The 17,494-nt window shown below is 45.4% G+C and overlaps 1 protein-coding gene and 1 long non-coding RNA gene across 5 annotated transcripts in view; one reads left to right on the top strand and one right to left on the bottom strand.

Annotated features, from left to right (window-relative positions):
* Positions 1–17,494, top strand: part of ACOXL (acyl-CoA oxidase like) — a 348,364-nt gene that overhangs the window by 104,487 nt on the left and 226,383 nt on the right. The window lies entirely within an intron of this gene.
* LOC144280872 (uncharacterized) lies at positions 8,853–9,674 on the bottom strand. Its single transcript, XR_013349302.1, has 2 exons — positions 9,476–9,674; positions 8,853–9,188 (listed from the first exon to the last, which is right to left on the bottom strand). It is a non-coding gene; the product is annotated as an uncharacterized LOC144280872 (long non-coding RNA).

Raw genomic sequence — 17,494 nt, 5'->3', positions numbered from 1 at the left:
CATATTCTAAATCTTGATTATGAGGGTTACATGACTGTATGTTTTTTCTAAATGCATAGAACTATAACAACACCTGAAAGAATTGAATTTTACTGTAAGTGAATTAAACCTCAGTGAACTTGAATTAAAGAGAGCTAAGATAGAGGGAAGCTTGAGCCATTCTTGTGCAAGACCACTTTTTCTGAGGCCACGTTAATAGTCCTGTGTCCAAATGCTTCTGAGTATGGAATTGTGTTTGGTATGTCCAGGGTGAGGAGTCAATTTCATCGTTTTTCTCACTTGATGGTTTTCAATGAACATGAGCTGTTAGGGTGTAACTGTATGCAGTCTAACTTGCTGGTCTTTCTAAGGTTTTCCATGTAAACCAGTTCACAGGTGCAGTTAGAATTTTGTCAACCGTGGACTTTTCAGAGAGAAAGCTGCTCGACCGAGGCCCTCGTAGTGGGGGCAGTTCAGCCTGAGGTGGTTGGGTTTGACCTGATTCTTCACTCACTTGGTTGCTGCCAGGAAGGGGGTGCCCAGGAGGGGTGGTAGGGGGCTGCCAGAGCCCGCCCTCCATGCTGTGGTTCACTGAGCCCACAGGGGGCGCTGGGATGACATGTTGGGCTTAGCCTGCGCCCCTCTGTGGAACGGCGGTCCCCAGCGCAGGTGCCTGAGGTCACGTTCCAGGAGGCACTGCTCATCTCATCCATCTGGAAAACTCATCGGCTGGCTGGTCTCTCCCTGGAGACTCAGGGAATGGGGTGCAGCTGTTTCCAGATCTCACCAATGAAAGAATAGTGAGAAAACAGCTCTGCGCCCCGCCCCCCTCTGGCTGCTGAGGCCAATGTGGCAGGTGTCACCCCAAGTCCCACTTGGTTGATTTCCGCTGAGCACTGGGCAGGGGGCAGGGCCCCAGGCACCCAGTGAACGGGCTGTGCAATGCACCGGGGCTAAGGGCAGACAGGGAAACCAGCCTGGGTGAAGATCACCAGCACACTCCTCTTTGTGCTGAGAGGAGCTTCCACTCACCGAGGGCCGGGGAGACAGCTCACAGTACACTGTCTAGGCTAGTGTTTATGACAGCCAAGCCGGGTGGGGGGAAGTGCAGGGTCCTTCTCTATATTCCCTTGACTGGGAACATAATGCCCTGGTCCAGCGGACCATCTATAGTGAACAAGCAATTGGTCATCACCCATTTTATGGGAGGAGAGTTTACTAAGGCCCTGGTCATGTTTCTGTTAAGTAGGAGAGGACAGAGGGGTTTTCTGATCAGCCTGATGTGTTGGGGAGCCTCTTTCACAGGCTGATTTTCTATGGCAAGCTTGGCTTAAGGTTCTACACCCCCCTCTTCCTGAAGACTGTTTCTCAAGTTTTAATGTACAATTAAGTTGGCAAGACATAATCCTGAGGCTCTGTTAAGCTAGCCATAGGAAATTCTAGATTTACTTCCCTTTAGTCACCAGGGTGACTCATTTATAGGTAGTTTTTCCTGTATGAAAGATGCTTTGGCCTCTTATGTGACTCAAACTATCTATGCATCTGGAACATTCTATACACAGAGGACTGGGCCTGTGGAAGACCTGAGGAATCTCCGGAAGGGGGTGGCATGTATGCCATCCGCTGTGGGCCCAAGGGGGAAGGAATCATGTGAGGTAGCTCTTTTTTCTGATGTATCTTATCACTTAGATTTTGCTTCCTGCTGAGGTTGGTAGAGCCTCAAGTGCCATACAGAGAAGGAAATATGTAAATTTACACTCCTGAGTCTTGTAGATGTGACTGCTTATCACAGTGGCTTTTTCTGTTATACAAGACAGATTCTACCTCCTTTGAGTTTGTGGTGGGTGGAGATGGTGATGGGGTGTTAGCGGTACAGACAGAGCCACATTTATATCCTCATGTGTAGGCATCCACAGATGTCCACAGCATTCCTCCTCCAGAGAACTAATTGCTCTTTTGTCCACATTCCCAACTGTGTTGGCCTCTTACATGGTGGTACATCTTGTGGTTATTTATTTATACTCCTTCTAGACGGTAGTTCTAAATCAGGGGATTTTGTGCCCCAGGGACATTTGGTGATATGTTTGGTTGTCCCAACTTGGGGACGGGTACTACTACCATTCAGTGGGGAGAGGCCCAGAGATGCTGCTAAGCATCCTATAATACACACAGGATAACTCCTCACCACAGAGAATGATCTTTCCTAAAATGTGAATAATCCCAAGGTGGAGAAACTCTGCTCTAACCGAGAGCTTCTCAAGGTCAATGCAGTGTTTATTCCTCTTTCGATCTTCAGGGTCTGGCATGTGTTCAGTCAGCAGAGATTGATTCAAATCCATTATTAAGAGGCTCACATGCTATGTTGGCTTTTGTGTTGACAAAATGCTCTCCTGAAAACCTCTTTGTCCTCTTTTGTTTGCCTGTTTGTTTAAACATGGAAATCAAATCAGCTTTCAATTAATCATGCTAATGGGCAGGAGAGAATGGTAGCCTCTCTTACATGGCTATCACCCAGAATGCATTTATGGTTGTCTCTGCAACGGTATAGAAGTACAAATCAACAATCAGACTCATTTGTCACTCTCTGGAGCCAGCCCCCTTCCACCTTAGTTTGGCTGTCATTGGAGACACATGGGAGGGCTCTGCCCTGTTGATAATCCACAAGGTGTGACAGGTAATCAGGAGGCAATTGATTATTTTACCTTGACTGTCCTATTTCCAGTCTTCTCACTTCTTCCCCTTTATAAAATCTAAAATGAAAAAAAAATCCAGGACACTAAAAAAATTCCAATTGAATGTAAATTCATTTGTTTGTTCATTCATCTAATATTTACTGAGTATCTACCGTGCGTAGCTAAAGGTGAAAGCATACCATGTCTGCCTCTGGTGACTCTGGTGGGAACACTGTATGGTAAGGGTGCTAAAGGAAGCGTTTGATGTAATAAGGCATGAATGTATGTATGCGTGTGTATTTGGGGGTGTGTGTAGTCAGCTGTGCCAGGTTCTATAGAATGGGCTGGAGGCAACTTCTGAAGGAGGAAGGGGAGATTGGCAGGCAGATGGCAGCTGGAGGATATGATTAGCATTGCCAAATTCTAGACCCCCTCCTATCTGTAGCTGTTTGTGATTGTCCATGCAAAGACTATTTCCTCACAAAGGAGGTAGGATATGATGGTTTTATACTAAGTAGTTGTGGGGATTCGAACTCATGCCTCTCCCAGCAGAAGACATGTTTCCCAAAGTGTGTCACCAACACCACTAAAAGTCCCAAGGATGATTTCATGTGACCTCTAGCTCTATTTCAGACTCAACCCCAGAGAGGACTCCTTGTTTTCTGGTCACTCACAAGGGGTTTTGGTCTGGTGGGAGAGCAATTAGATGATGTTTGGGCTGGAAGGGACAGTTAATGCTGATGGAAAAAGACTTTCTGGGCAGGCTGTGGCAGGAATGCACCTGGAGGAAGGAGAAGGAGGAAAACCAACTGGGACGCCTGGGTGGCTAATAGGTTGAGCGTCCGCCTTTGGCTCAGGGCATGATTCTGGGGTCTTGGGATTGAGTTCCACATCAGGCTCCCCGCAGGGAGCCTGCTTCTCCCTCTGCCTATGTCTCTGCCTTTCTCTGTGTCTCTCATGAGTAAATAAATAAAACCTTTAAAATAAAAAAAATAAAATAAAATACATTTACTTAAGTAAAAGCTGAGTACATGGATAGAAGAGCATAAAGAAGACTTCAGGTGCTGTGATGATGTGACAGAAACAGGGGCCATCCATGTAGTGGTGGTCTGGAAAGTGCCCACTCAACCCCAGGGGAGAGGTCATCCAGGAGGGACTAGAATTTTCTCCATTTTCATATTCTTACTTGAGAAAGGGGAGGGAGGCAGTGGTCTCTGTCCCACTAGTGTAGGGTAAAGGATTCAGATACCACTGCTCTCTGCTCAGCCTGCCCCCACCCCCAGTCCTTCACACCTGTTGGGCAGGCACTGGTAGGGTGGGGAAGGCAGCTACCCACCTGTATTCCAAGAAATTCTTTCCCATTTGAAATAGTTGACTGAAGGGCCTATATTATTTGAAAGGAAACCATTTGGGATACTTTCTGTAATAAAATTTTTAATTATTTTTTATTGTGATTAAAGCACATAGAATTTACTATTTTAACTATTTTAAAGTGTACAATTCAGTGTCATTTATTATATTCACAGTGTTGTGCCACCGTCACCACTATCTATTTCCAGAACAATTTTTTTCATTGAAGTATAATTGACATACAATAATCTTATTAATTTCAGGTATACATCATAGTGAATTGATTATTTATTTATTTATTTATTTATTTTTAAAGCTTTATTTATTCGTTTTTTTGGGGGGAGGGGCAAAGGGAGAGAGAGAATCTCAAGCAGACTCCCTGCTGAGTGTGGAGCCCCACCGGGGGCTCGATCCCAGGGCCCTGAGATCATGACCTGAACCGAAATCAAGAGTTAGAGGCTCAATTGACTGAACCACCTATGCACTCCTCAATCTTCTTTTTAATCACATATACTTTGTGATGAAAGCAGATAGGTAAAAAAAAAAAAAAAAAAAAGATATGTGAGGTGTTGGAAGTGAAACTAATAGAGAGAAATTTGTTACTTTTTTTTGGTATTCATGAAAGCAAGGGTAGAAGAATAAAACAGTGATTCTGTCAGTTGCCAACGGTTACCCTTGACCTTAAAACCAGTCTTGATGTGGATGAAATGGCACTGTGCCATGCTTTAGATGCTTCACTCCATTCTTCCCCATTTAAATCTCTCAGCTCTTAAAATGGGCATTATTAATTCTGTCTTACAGATAAATACATTAATTCTCAGGAGGTCGAGGGATTTTTCCAAGACCACAGAGCCACTTAATGAAGTCCATGCTCTTTCCAGTATACAGGGAGCCCTTGCTGACCTGGGCATAGCTATGAATATGAGGTGCCATTTGAGGAAATGCTCCAAACAAATGGAAGAGCAACTTTACAGGAGAAGATACCTGGAAGTATCTGATTGGTTGGCAAAGAAATAAAATATACAATGTGTGCTGTGAAATAAGAGAGAAGATCCTATGAACTAAGGGGAAATGGAATGTTAATCTCAACTCCTATTTGGGATTACAACAACAGTGATTTTACTAAGACTCAAATGACTCAACTAAGACTAGTAATTCTCCCCATACCTCTGTCTTCATCCATTCTTTCCTTCATTCATTGAACAGTTATTTTGTATCAAGTAGGATGCCTTTAGCTATGAGTAACAGGAAACCCTGGCTCAACTGTTTTAAACAGTAAGTGGGTTGTTTTCTCACTTAATGATTCCTGAAGTGAGGCAGTTTCAGGGTGGTTATTTCAGTAACTTAGTGACATCCTCAAAGACCAGGGTTGCTTTGATCTTTCTTCTCTGCAACCCTCAGCAAATTGGTTTTGTCTTTGGCTGACTCCCTCCTGGTCACAAAATGGCTGCTGAGGTTCTTGCTGTCACATGCAGATGCAACAAATTTTAGCAAAAGAGGAAGACCTATCTCTTCCTATGTGCCACTTTGTAGCAGCATGGGAACTTTTCCCCCAGAAACTCTTCAAGAGAATTCCCCTCTTCTTTCATTGGCCACATAAAACATCTGTCCATCCCTAGGGTTAGCACTAGCAAGGAGGAATGGGATGACTGTGACTGGCTCAGTGAAGCACAGTGGCTCCAGAGAGAAGGGTGAAATACATGAACAAAATTGAGATTCTATTACTAAGGAGAGGGGAGGAGGAGTTGGTCCAACAACTGGAAATGCTACTACATATTTAAAAATTATATTGATTATGGAAAATTTCAAACACAAGGAGAAATAACATAGTGGATTCCCAATTATTCATCTCCTGGTTTCTACAGTTATCAACATTTTGACAATTTTAGTTTATTTTTATACTGCCCTTCATCTCCTGTTGAAGTATTTTATTTTATTTTATTTTTTATTTATTTATGATAGTCACACACACAGAGAGAGAGAGAGAGAGAGGCAGAGACATAGGCAGAGAGAGAAGCAGGCTCCATGCACCGGGAGCCCGACGTGGGATTTGATCCTGGATCTCCAGGATCACGCCCCGGGCCAAAGGCAGGCGCTAAACCACTGCGCCACCCAGGGATCCCTGTTGAAGTATTTTAAAATAAATCCCAGATATTTCATTTTTTTTTATGTCTCCATACATATATTGAGTACCTTCTATATGCCTGTTACAAATCCAAAAAGAAATGCCATATCAAGGATAACACATCAGTAAAGACCTGAGCTGGTATTAACTACTTTTTTGCTAAAGAAAAAAGATGTTAAACTCCCTGAAACAAAGGAAAATGCAACATCCAGGGAGCAGAATTTTCTCCAGTGCTTTTGTTTCGGCTGCATCTGGCATCCTTGGGATGTCAGGGAACAGGTGTCCTGTGAGGTTTGGGTGGGGGCATAGGGAGGTGCTCCCCGCCCTCTTAGTCACACATGGAAGGTGAGTGGAAGTTCGGCATCTCGTTTGTCATTTCCACTCTCAGGCGGATGAGGTGAATGCTTTCTAAGAGTGGGTTTTGGTTTGATGACACCTGTTTCTGCATGTTAATAGATTTCTGGGGTAAGATAGAGTCTGGTGATGTCACCTGCAGGTGTGTGAGCCTGTGGTAGCGGTCTGCTGCTTGGCATTTGTTTCACAAGGCATTGCTAGCCACATCTGTCCTCAGCTGTGAGGGGTATATTCAACAGCAGGCTGAAGAAAGAGATGTTTTTAACCAGAACAGAAAGTCAGATGCAACAAGCTGTCTCTGGGCTGAGGTGTAAACACATGTACTTTCCCTATGGCTTTAGCTTATTTCATTTAGTTATGGAACAAAAGACAAATGTTATTTCTTTAAAATATCACAGTGGCAATAAGAGTATATTTCCATGCACCCTTTTCTGAATTTCTTGAGCCCACCTGTTTTATGACAGGCTTAAAAGACCCCTCTTCCTCTGTGTGTATGAAACAGGAAGCCTGCCTTCTTATTTTCCTTCAGTTTTTAAACATTTGCTCCTTTGACGAGAGTTCACATGCTTCACGAGGGGCGGTATCTTTGTATATAACAAAAATAAATTCACCATTTCTGTAAATACGCTTCTCCATTTCTACCCAACAACTAAAGGTCAGATTGCAAAGCTGAATCAGTTATAGCTTTGTGTGCAGTGTATACTCAACCTGAGCTGATTTTATCTGCCTGGGCTTTGTAAAATGTTAGTATTTGTACAGTGATTGAAAACAGAAGTCTTTTGCATGACTATATTTGCAAAAAATCTTTAAAAAAAGAGAAAGAGAATGGAGTCATGACATGAAATGATGCCATTTGACTTGGTACTTATGTAGCCCTGGTGGCTTTTGTAGCAGTTACAGTTCTTAGCAGAGCTTTCTAGAATGTGCATGTTGTGGTTGGGTGCCCTTTGTTTCATGCACTGTGCATTTCGGCACTATGTGAGAATCTCTCCGACCCCAATACATTTTATTTGACATGCACAGCTGGGTCGCTGGAGCATAGTCCAGGCCATTAAAAGAATGCAAAAGAAAACACAGACAATCTATTCATCAGAAGGCTGTGAAAGGAAGACTTTCTGGGCAGGCTGTGGCAGGAACGCACCTGGAGGAAGGAGAAGGAGGAAAACCAACTGGGCGCCCAGGGAGCAGGGAGGAGGAAACACAGCTGCTGTTGACCTCTGATGCTGCATGTGGCTGGGGGCTTGGCCAAAGGTGAAACCTGATTCCATTTCCAACTTGTGGAATCTAATTTTAGGGTGCTCTGCAAACAGAGGGCTGGACTGATCTTATTCATCAACGGGTATATGCTTGCCGGGCACTTGGCACTCAGTGGCAACCGAGGCAAAGGCATGTGTGAAGCTCACCTTGCATCTGAGGGTGGTTTCCGAGGTCCCTGACCTGTCAGACCATGCTAGGTCTCCCCAGGCATCCCTCGGCCTCCCCAAGGAAGGAAGAGAGGAGGCAGCTTCTGAAATCCATGGGAAGCCTTTCTTTGGCCATGGGACGTTCCAGTGACCTCAGCCCAGTTCATACAACCCTCCTGGCCTCCAACTCCATCTTCCTCTTCCTACTTCCTATTTGTGATTTTGCAGCATTGGTTTTACACTTTGTTCTTTTGTCCAGTGTAGCCAGGTTTCCTTTTTGTGGTCACCAGAACAGCCATTTTGTATTTTTGTCTAAAGGCTTTCCTAGGGGAAGGTGCCTCGCCACCTCAGCTGCATCCTCTTAGCAGCTGGCATGTCTCTGTATCACCTTAGTTGCTCAGGCCTTATCAGGGTGGCCACCCTGAGCCTGGCCTGAGCTGAGATGACTTGCTATCCCTGGCTTGCTCACAGGTGTTTGGAGAACATCACTGTCTCATTAACTCAAGACCATGGATCTTGGTGCAAAGATGGAATGCTGAGGGTGCCTGAGAGCCTTCCTCTTGGGCCAGAATTCCACACAGGTCTGCACTGCAGAGACCAGGAGCTTTAGAGAGACACAGACAGACAAACTTGGGTACAAGTCTGGCCCCTCCACTCTGTGGGTGGGTAATTCTGTGCAAGTCAAGCATTTTGCAGAGACTGTGGCAAAGACCACCCAGGAAGTAGCAGCTGGCCCCATCACCATCTTGGGGGCTACACATGGAGCTGGTTGATTAAAATATCCTCCCTTTACCCAGTGGCTCCCATCTTCTCCGAGGTGGGGGTGATGCTAGAAGTGAGTGTAACTCTATTGAAGCAGAGCCCATAGTAAATTCTACAAGTAACAAGATGTTTCTTTTTTAATGGCTGTGTTTAAATTTTGCAAAATGTTCATGATTCTCAAGCGAAACTAGGCTCCGGACTCATAAGGCATTTTCAGAAACCTTTTCTTTAGGTTGCGTATAAAGCTCAATGAAGTTTTACAGCATATTAAAACAATAACAAAACAACAAAAAAAGTTGGTCTAGGACTCAGGAAGGTCCTTGACAAATATCTGGACAAGACTACTTGAAAAATAAGAACAACCAAAGCCCAAACCACCAAAAATACACACGGCTTTTCCCATTGGGATGGCAGTTCGAGGTGTCCGTTTGGTTAGCTGACCTCTGAGAAGGACCAGAATGAAAAGGGCTCCCTGGCTGTTTCTGGTGCTTCGTTGATCCCCTTCCCCCCACATCCTTCCTCGCATATGTTCTGCTTCTTGACCTGGAACGGGAAACTCAAAATGTAACCCTGGCTATGTTATTAAATTGTAAACTTTTAAATTCGCACAGGGCAGTTGATGGGAATTTCAAAACCCAGGGTGAAATTCTGCTCTTACAAAGACGGAACAAAAGCCCTCTGTCTTTCGGAGGTCACTAATCCGGTGTTTGCACCTTATTGTCACTACGTAATGTCTGAAAAACTTGGAATTATTTCCAATTAGTGGGTTTAAGTGGATCTTGCTCTCTGAGCCGTTGACCCCTCTTGTTTGTTTAGCAGGATTTTCTCACCGGTCTTCACCTTGCTGCACATTGTTTTGCTGTCAGGGCGTCTGAACTGCTCCGGGTGACCCCTGCAGAAATGTCCGTGTCGTGAGACTCGGGAGCTGTTGTGAATTTTGTGATGACAGATGGCAGAGGCATAAAAGGCACCTCTATGGGCTTTGTGAAAGGGGATTTGGGTTCTCAGAATCTTTTTTTCTCTCTCAGTTCTGGAGGCACCACGGTGATTGCTGTCAGAGCTGCGATGTGGCCCATTTAGAATCACGAGGCCTTGGAGACTGAGAACCCTCGCGTGTCCACACGCACACCTGCTCCCAAACACACGTGTCTCTCGCAAGAAAGCCTCAGCAAATCTAAAGGTCTCGGCCACTTGCCCGATTGGAAAAGCAGGTTCTTCCCAGAAAGCTTTGCACCCTGGAACATGGGGCTTTCATTTGACAGGAATTTCACCTGATTTCTGAAGATTAGAGGGCCAGAGTTAACAAGAAGGAGAGTGAAAAGGAGGCCTCTGTGATTCTGCTTGTGAAACAGGCATCTGTAACTAGCTCTTTTCCAGGCTCTGGCTGAGACTTAGAGGTTAGCGCTAAGGAGGTTTCCATGTGTAGGGAGAAGCCCAGAGGGGCACAAAAGAAGGAACAATAGAGTTTTAAAACTGATGCAAGCTGTAAAACCCTATGTGTGGTCCAAGTGGATCACCCCCCAGGCTGCGTCGGAGCCTCACACCAGGACTCCGATGGGGATGAGATACCACTCATGGCCCAGGGAAATCCCATAGGCTCTCAGAAAAGAGTAACCCACTGTGAAAAGGTTGTGGCCAGCTTCTGGCCAGCCTGAAGGTGCAAGTAGACATCTGTCGCCAATATTTACACATTAGCAGAAATTCTGGACAGTCCAGCAGCACCCTGGCCCCATCCCACATGGCAGCCACCAACTGGAGCCCTGTGGCAGCTGCCACCTCCAATGGCTCACACTCACTAGTTTTTTGTTTCTTCTTCTTACATCCAGTCAACATCCTTTCCCCAACTAACCCCAGGAAGCATTTGAGTTTGCCAACCTCTCATTTGTTATAATCTTTTCAGAGAAACTGAAATGTAAATATATAACAAGAACCTTTAGAATCCATCCTAATAAAATACTCCAAATGCAGAAAAAATTTCATGCTACAAAGATGTCCCTCTCCATTTTTCATGATATACAAAATGGGAAGCAACATAACAATGGGAGTGGTTAACCAAATTATGATGCATTCCTATAATGGAATATTATAGGACTGTGAAAGTGATATTTAACTCAGAGTTCTTTTTTTTAAATTTTTATTTATTTATGATAGTCACAGAGAGAGAGAGACAGAGACACAGGCAGAGGGAGAAGCAGGCTCCATGCACTGGGAGCCTGATGTGGGATTCAATCCCGGGTCTCCAGGATCACGCCCTGGGCCAAAGGCAGACGCCAAACCGCTGCGCCACCCAGGGATCCCAAACTCAGAGTTCTTAATAACACGAGAGGATGCTCATGATGTGATGTTGGGTTAAAAAGAAAGCCAACATCAAATTGTTTTTGTAGTACACACTCTGCTTATCTCCCAATATGTGAGAGCAGTTTTCCATGTGCATATACTAAGACCAAGAGGAAATTTGTCAAAATATTAACAGTGGTTGCTTCTTAGCAATGAAATTATCAAAATTATTTCCTCTTTATTTTATTCCAGGCTTCCCACATTTTTTACAGGAATGTGCATAGTTTTTATATTCAGGGGGAAACAACCCATAAACAATTACAGAAAAAACAAAAAAACCCTAGAAGATTAGAGATATTCTCTGAGGCTCCAGCTGGGGGTGGGGGTGGAGGGTAAAGTCAGGACCCTAACCCGTTTTCCGATTCTGACATGGATAGAGACTTGCCCCATTCCCAAGGATCAGGCTACCTATAGCTGTGCACCTGACATTTAGAACCCCAGAGATCTCACCCAGGACCCAAGCACTTTATTTGGATGTGCTGGTCTGTATGGGGACCATGTATAATTGTAGGTCTTTTCGTTTGCCTTCAATTACACTGTACTGAACAATCTTTAAGAACCAGACAGCTGTGCCCCTACACTAGATATTAGACCTTATTTAGATGTAACTCCACGCTGGACAAGCTTCACAACTATGTGACCTGTGGGTGAATTTCCTTGGGGCTGCACTGAGGCTAGATCTTCTCCAATTTCTGTTATTTCTCCCTCTTTGCTTTCTCTCCATTAGGGAGGACAAGTCAAAGCAATTCAGACCCCTTCTTTGAGGCAGGGAAGTGATGCTGTGAAAAGCACTCGAGTATATCCATTGACTTTGCACCAAAATGGTAGCAGTTTCAGCAAGCACCTTGAGATCCAAAGACCTGAGTCCCCTTCCTGATTCTTGTCACTAACTGCTTTGGTGAGCCTGGGCAAATTTGTCCTTTCTCAGAACATCTCCCACAAAATAAAATGGGAAGGAGAATATTTTCTGTTGAAGGACTTTTTCTAAGGTGTGGGGGAGATCGTCTGATGGGACACTCAATAAAGGTTTTCATGGTTTCAAGGAAGAGTCCCCAGATCTGAACACTAGAGGATCTCTACCTCACAAAGTTGAGGTCACAGGGACCCAAAGCTTTTCATTCTTGTCAGCAAAAAATTCATTATTCTGGTGATCCAGAAAGCCTCAGGCAGACCCACCAGAACATTCCATCCCTGCAGATATGTCCTTGGAAGGTCAAATTCTCTTTCAGGCTGATTGGGTTACTGGATATTCAGAAGTGCCTGTCCACTGAGGAGAAAGCATGAGAAGTTTCCCTACACACATGGGAATAGTCTTTTCAAGGAGATCAAATGCTTGCTTGCCTTAGCAGTGACTATCTCTTTGGGAGAGAGTGCTGCTGCTTGCCTCAATGATTCAGCACCTGCTTGTTTTCCAGGCTGAATATCTTTCCTTTGCAATGCATCTCTGTAGAGTTAATCAAGTTTTCACTGACTATAATACAGTGTCATTCTTAGCTCTGCACCTGGAGAACAAGCCGACTCATCTGATTGGAGCTCCAGGGTTGGGTAGAAATTGCCAGTTTCATCCTAAGCAGCTTTGATCCAGATTGTTGAGGCTAGTGTCTCACTGTGGCCTCGTGATCAACAAATCTTGCTCTGATCAGGCACCTGATGGTCGGTTTTTCTAGCAAATGGATGGATGTGCAGATGCAGACTTAGGAGCAGTCGGGCATGTGAGGTGTGGAGGCAGGCAGCTGCCTCCCTACTCTGCTGACTGAAGGTTCTGTTTCTTACATACTTCTGCATGGCGGGTGATTTCTATTTTTCTGTGCTTCTGAAAGGTCTCCTAATATTGGGGCCTTCAGGAGAATTTCTGGTTGCTGGGGAAATGAGTACAAAGTAGAACTATGGGAATTAATAGCCCAAAATTAAATTTCTTTGTTGAAAAATGTAATTTCCAGTTGTATACGGTGAAGGAAGGAAGGGGTACCTTTGCCTCGGGTACCTGCGCTGTGACTGGCATGGGGTCAGAGCAGAGCAGCATCATGTGCAGGGTGGGGCTGCCTTTTCAGATCTACCTCCAAACCTTTTCATTTTTACTTTACCATAACTTTGCATTTCTAGATTGTTGAATTATGGCCTGATTTCACATTCTGAAACTAAGCATGTGTCTCAGTTCTGTGAAGAAAAGGCTGTTTCAGAGGAGTGATGACTCACCTTTTATTTTGAGCCCATTGAGAAGAATCCAATCTAAGAGGCATTAACAGAATGAGCATTTGTTATATTTCACAATGATGGTATCTATTTTGAAATTTTGATTTTAATATTATTCTTGGAACACATTCCTACTATAAAATTCAGAGTCTTCCTTGTGCGTGTCCCCCCCCCCCCCACCCTCGCATTCTGGACCCCTTCCCTGAGCTCACCATATTGACAATTTAATGTATATCTTTCTAGGTGATTTGTATGCATTTATTTGTTTGTGTGTGGAAAGAAATATATAGTTTTATTTATGTGTGTGTTATTTTTACATATAAGTGATAGCGTCATCAATACATTATTCTGCAACTTGTTTTTTCCACAGAACAATGTATGTTAGACAGCATTCCATGTCATTAAAAAAAGATCTGCCTTATTTTTAACTGGTAACAAATATTCTATGGTAGATTTATTTAATCTGTCCCCTCTTGATAGATAGAAAACGATTGTATTTCTCAACTGTATCTAAGTGAAGCTCTGTTTCAATGACAAAATAAAATCAACTTTCTTTTGTCTTCCCCAGAGTGGTAGATACCCTTTTTTTTTTTTTTAAACAAAGGAAAAACTAAAGAAAGATTGATTCTGCAGGTAAGGAGAAGCAGCCAGGCTTGTCTCCTGTCCGAGAAGGTCCAGGGCTGAGGTGTCCATGCCCCGGGATCCAGGAGTTGTGGTCAGTAAGACATGGGGCCTCATGGCAGCAGCGTCAACACAGTGGTGGAGGGCCGAGCCAAGCACGGAGGGGCAGCAAGGAGGACTAGGTTAGCCCTGGCAGGCAGAGTGAGTTGGGGCTTGCTACTTCTGTTTCACCTCAAACAGGTGAAAGTCTTTGAGTTGAGGAGGGAGAAACTTGAGGTGGCCATTGTCTGTTTGCCGGTCTTTTTATTCCCTCACTCACTCAACATAAACTATCAAAAGCACAGGCAAGGCACTGGGGAGCCTGTGCTACCACAGATTAGAATTCTATCCTTCACAGCCTCCCAACTGGACGGGGAGAAAGATGTGTGAAGATGAACACATGGGTGTTACATGAATGGCTGCCTACAGTGTCCGTGAGGATGGCTACTCGTCATTTGTCTGGCCTTGAAGGATGAACAGGGCTTTGCTGAGTGGAGAAAGGAAGGGACAGTACTGCTGTACGACATGGCAGTAGTGTCCTGGGATGGTGAGAAGCTAGTGTGGTTGAAGAATAATAAGGCCCAGATGGGCAGACAAGGGAGACAAGGGAGGTGGGCAGGAAGCAAAGTAGAGAGGACCTTAAGAACACGGAGCTGAGATTCTCCCTTCAGCAGATGTCAGTGACTGAGGTAGGGGAAGGTTGGGGGGGTACGGGGTGCTAGCACCTGATTAACCCCTGAAGGAAGAGGTGCTGGGCATGGTAGTAGATGTGCCAGAGCAGGAGCAGTGGATGCTGGGAGACTGATTGGAGTGTGCTTCTCTGTTCATCTCTCTGTATGTCCATCTGTCCATCCTTAGCATTTCCAGAGGACTTGCTCTATTCCAGATTCTGGGAATTCAGTGACTAATAAGATGTGGCCCCCTGATCCATAGGGATCTATAGGCTGTGGAATGGCATCTTGCGCTAAATGGATACCCATCCATCAGTGGCCTGGAAGGAAATGAGGCTCTAAACTGTGTCAGGTAAAAGAGGCATGAGGCCAGACAACAGGGCCACAGCTGGAGGAGGACTGAAAGAATTTGGAACTAAGAGAGAAAGGAGAGAGGGAGGGAGGACCTGCCTTACCATGAGAAGTAGACAGGAAATGGGAAGGTGAGCAGTTTTGGGTAGGGGTTGAGGGACCTCATAAGGATTTCTTCTGGATTCCAGGGTCAAAAGAATCTTTGTGATTTAGAAACTGGAGGAGAAATAATAAGTACTTTTTTATATGTAGCAAAAAGCCAACATAAAAAAGTAACTAAAAAGTTCTATTCCCCATATAAATGCCACGGAAGTGATTTATCTACACTTGTACGTATCTTCTGCTCCCTAATATGTTTGTGAAGAATTCCATGTAGGCAGTGGAGAGAAGGTAGTTAAGCTGCAGGATTGTTTTAAGCCTGAAGTGACAGTAGCACCATAAAGATAGTTTCTGAATTGAACTTGTTCTAAAGCTTGAATTTGCAGTTGCTTTATCTGGCTTTGTCATTTTCCCTAATTCTTCCGGGGTCTGCCTTCTGTGGGACTGGAGCTTTTTCTCTGGAGCTGGGCCTCTGAATCATGGTTCAAGATTGGCTGATGCCCCTTCTCTCTCTGGGGGAAAGAAGCCAACCATCGGCAATAAAAATAAGGGATTGGTTTCCTTTGATATGAATGCTCTACTGGATCCACCCAGTGACTCCCTGAAGGAATCTCACTTCTATGGGTTTTCAGATAACAACCACTTAACCTGGAATGGGTACTGCATCACATACTCTGTGTTCTTTGGGTCAAAGCAAGCCTGTGGCCTGCTCAGATCAAGAGGAGGGAAAATAGAGGCCATCTCTTGATGGGTGGAGAGCCAAGAATGTGTGTATCTTTAATTTGCCATCTAGGTGCAGTTCGGGCCTGCCCCAGATTAGAGTGGACGGGGAGAGGTACCTAGCTCCTGGTCTCATGGGCAGATGAAGGGAGAGTGGCCTCCACAGATTGGCAGGCTTCTAGGAGAGCTGTGTGTCATTGGCCACCTGCCCTGGATTCTAGGAGGCTGGAGGCTGCCCTAGTTCTGTCCGCCTTAAGACCTAGTCAGAAGCCCAAGTTTGAGTTCTTTGGAACAATTAGTGGTGTCATGACATTTCTTTTACCCTGACTTTTAGAAACCCTTGGCATGTGGATGTTGTAGAGGGGAATGGGATGAGGGGACAGCTTGTTGGGGAACCTCTAAGCTTCTGGACAGTGAGAATTTGTTCCTTGCTCCATTTCAGGACATGTCTCCAAGGAAAGGATGGAGGGATGCTCACAGAGCTCGGGGGGATAGCACTCAGTTGCCCAAATCATGGTCAAAATATATTTTGCTTTCGTGGTAAGAACTTATGTAGCATTTTTGTTTTGCTCTTTCTGTCTGCATTTGTTCAAATATAAAACCAATGTTTTAAATTGCTTGCCATTGAGTCACATGGGTACTCTAGGTGGAAGTGCTGTTTCTCAGTCACTGCCCCACCCACCTCACTGGGGCCTCATGTCACTGTGAAGAGTGACAAAGCTTGGGAAGTCCTTGTTATAAAACTATTTTGTCCACATCAGGCCCACTGGAGGTGGCATTCTCTCAGGGCCCTGTCTGTGGCTTGTAGGACATCCCTCAGATGGTGAGGGGTTGTGGGCACCCAGTTTGTTGCCAGGGAGTCCAGTGGCAAGCCTGGGGCAGGCTCAGTGGCAGCTGGTGCCAGGTCTGGCCACAACTGGAGGCCTGAGTATGGGCTCAAACATGGCTCTGGGGAACAGTGTCATAGATTGGGGTCCATAGGATGCCATGAGTCCCAGGTAGCAGGGCATTTATGGAACCTTTTTTTACAAGCTTCTCCAAGTATTATCTTATTTACACCTCTCAACAACCTATGACAGAAATCCTGGAATCATCCCCATCTCTTTTTAAGGCACATTATGGGTGAAGGGGAGGACAGGATTTAACCCAGGTGCCGCCTCAACCAGATCCCACTGCCTCTCTCCAGAGCAGGCCAGCAGGGCCAGAGCAGGCTCTGAGTTCCCCTGCTCAGCCTACAAATGGCCCTAGCTCCTGCAGTGGGAAGGAGTGAGGGGGCCTCTGTTAGAGGGGGTGGGCAGGAGGGGAGGAACTCTGGCCTCACAGTATTGTCTGCATCTGGCCAAGAGGTCAAATCTATATACATGAGACAGACCCTCCCCCCAGTTTCTGGAATGTCCCTGGAAAGGTCATGCAGCCTTTCCCTCACCCCCGTTTGAGGCTGAGGGCAGGACACAGGGTAGCAGCTCTATGGTCTTGGCATCTACCATACGGGCTCCAGTCATCCCCAGGGCCCTATCTGTGCCCTCACTGTGCTGAGTAAGCAGCCTTATATCCGGAGTACTGCGTTTCTGGGTGGGAGAGAGGCTCTAAGCCTGGGAGGGGAAAAAAAAAAAACCCACTCCAGAGCAGGAGGGTTAGGGGATGCCCATGTGAGCAGGTGGGTGCTGCTTACCTTGGAAAAGAGGGTTGCAAGGAGGAGAATTCCCCCAAGACCACCTGCAGGACTGAAGGCCAGCAGGAGGCGGTGGAAGTGGCGGAAAGCTCTGAGGGGGCGAGGGGGCGAGGGGGCAGGGGACATGGGCATGACATTTGCATGCT

This window comes from Canis aureus, chromosome 12, assembly GCF_053574225.1.
Source record: "Canis aureus isolate CA01 chromosome 12, VMU_Caureus_v.1.0, whole genome shotgun sequence".
NCBI classification, from domain to species: Eukaryota; Metazoa; Chordata; class Mammalia; order Carnivora; family Canidae; genus Canis; species Canis aureus.
This window is presented reverse-complemented; position numbering and strand designations above follow the sequence as displayed.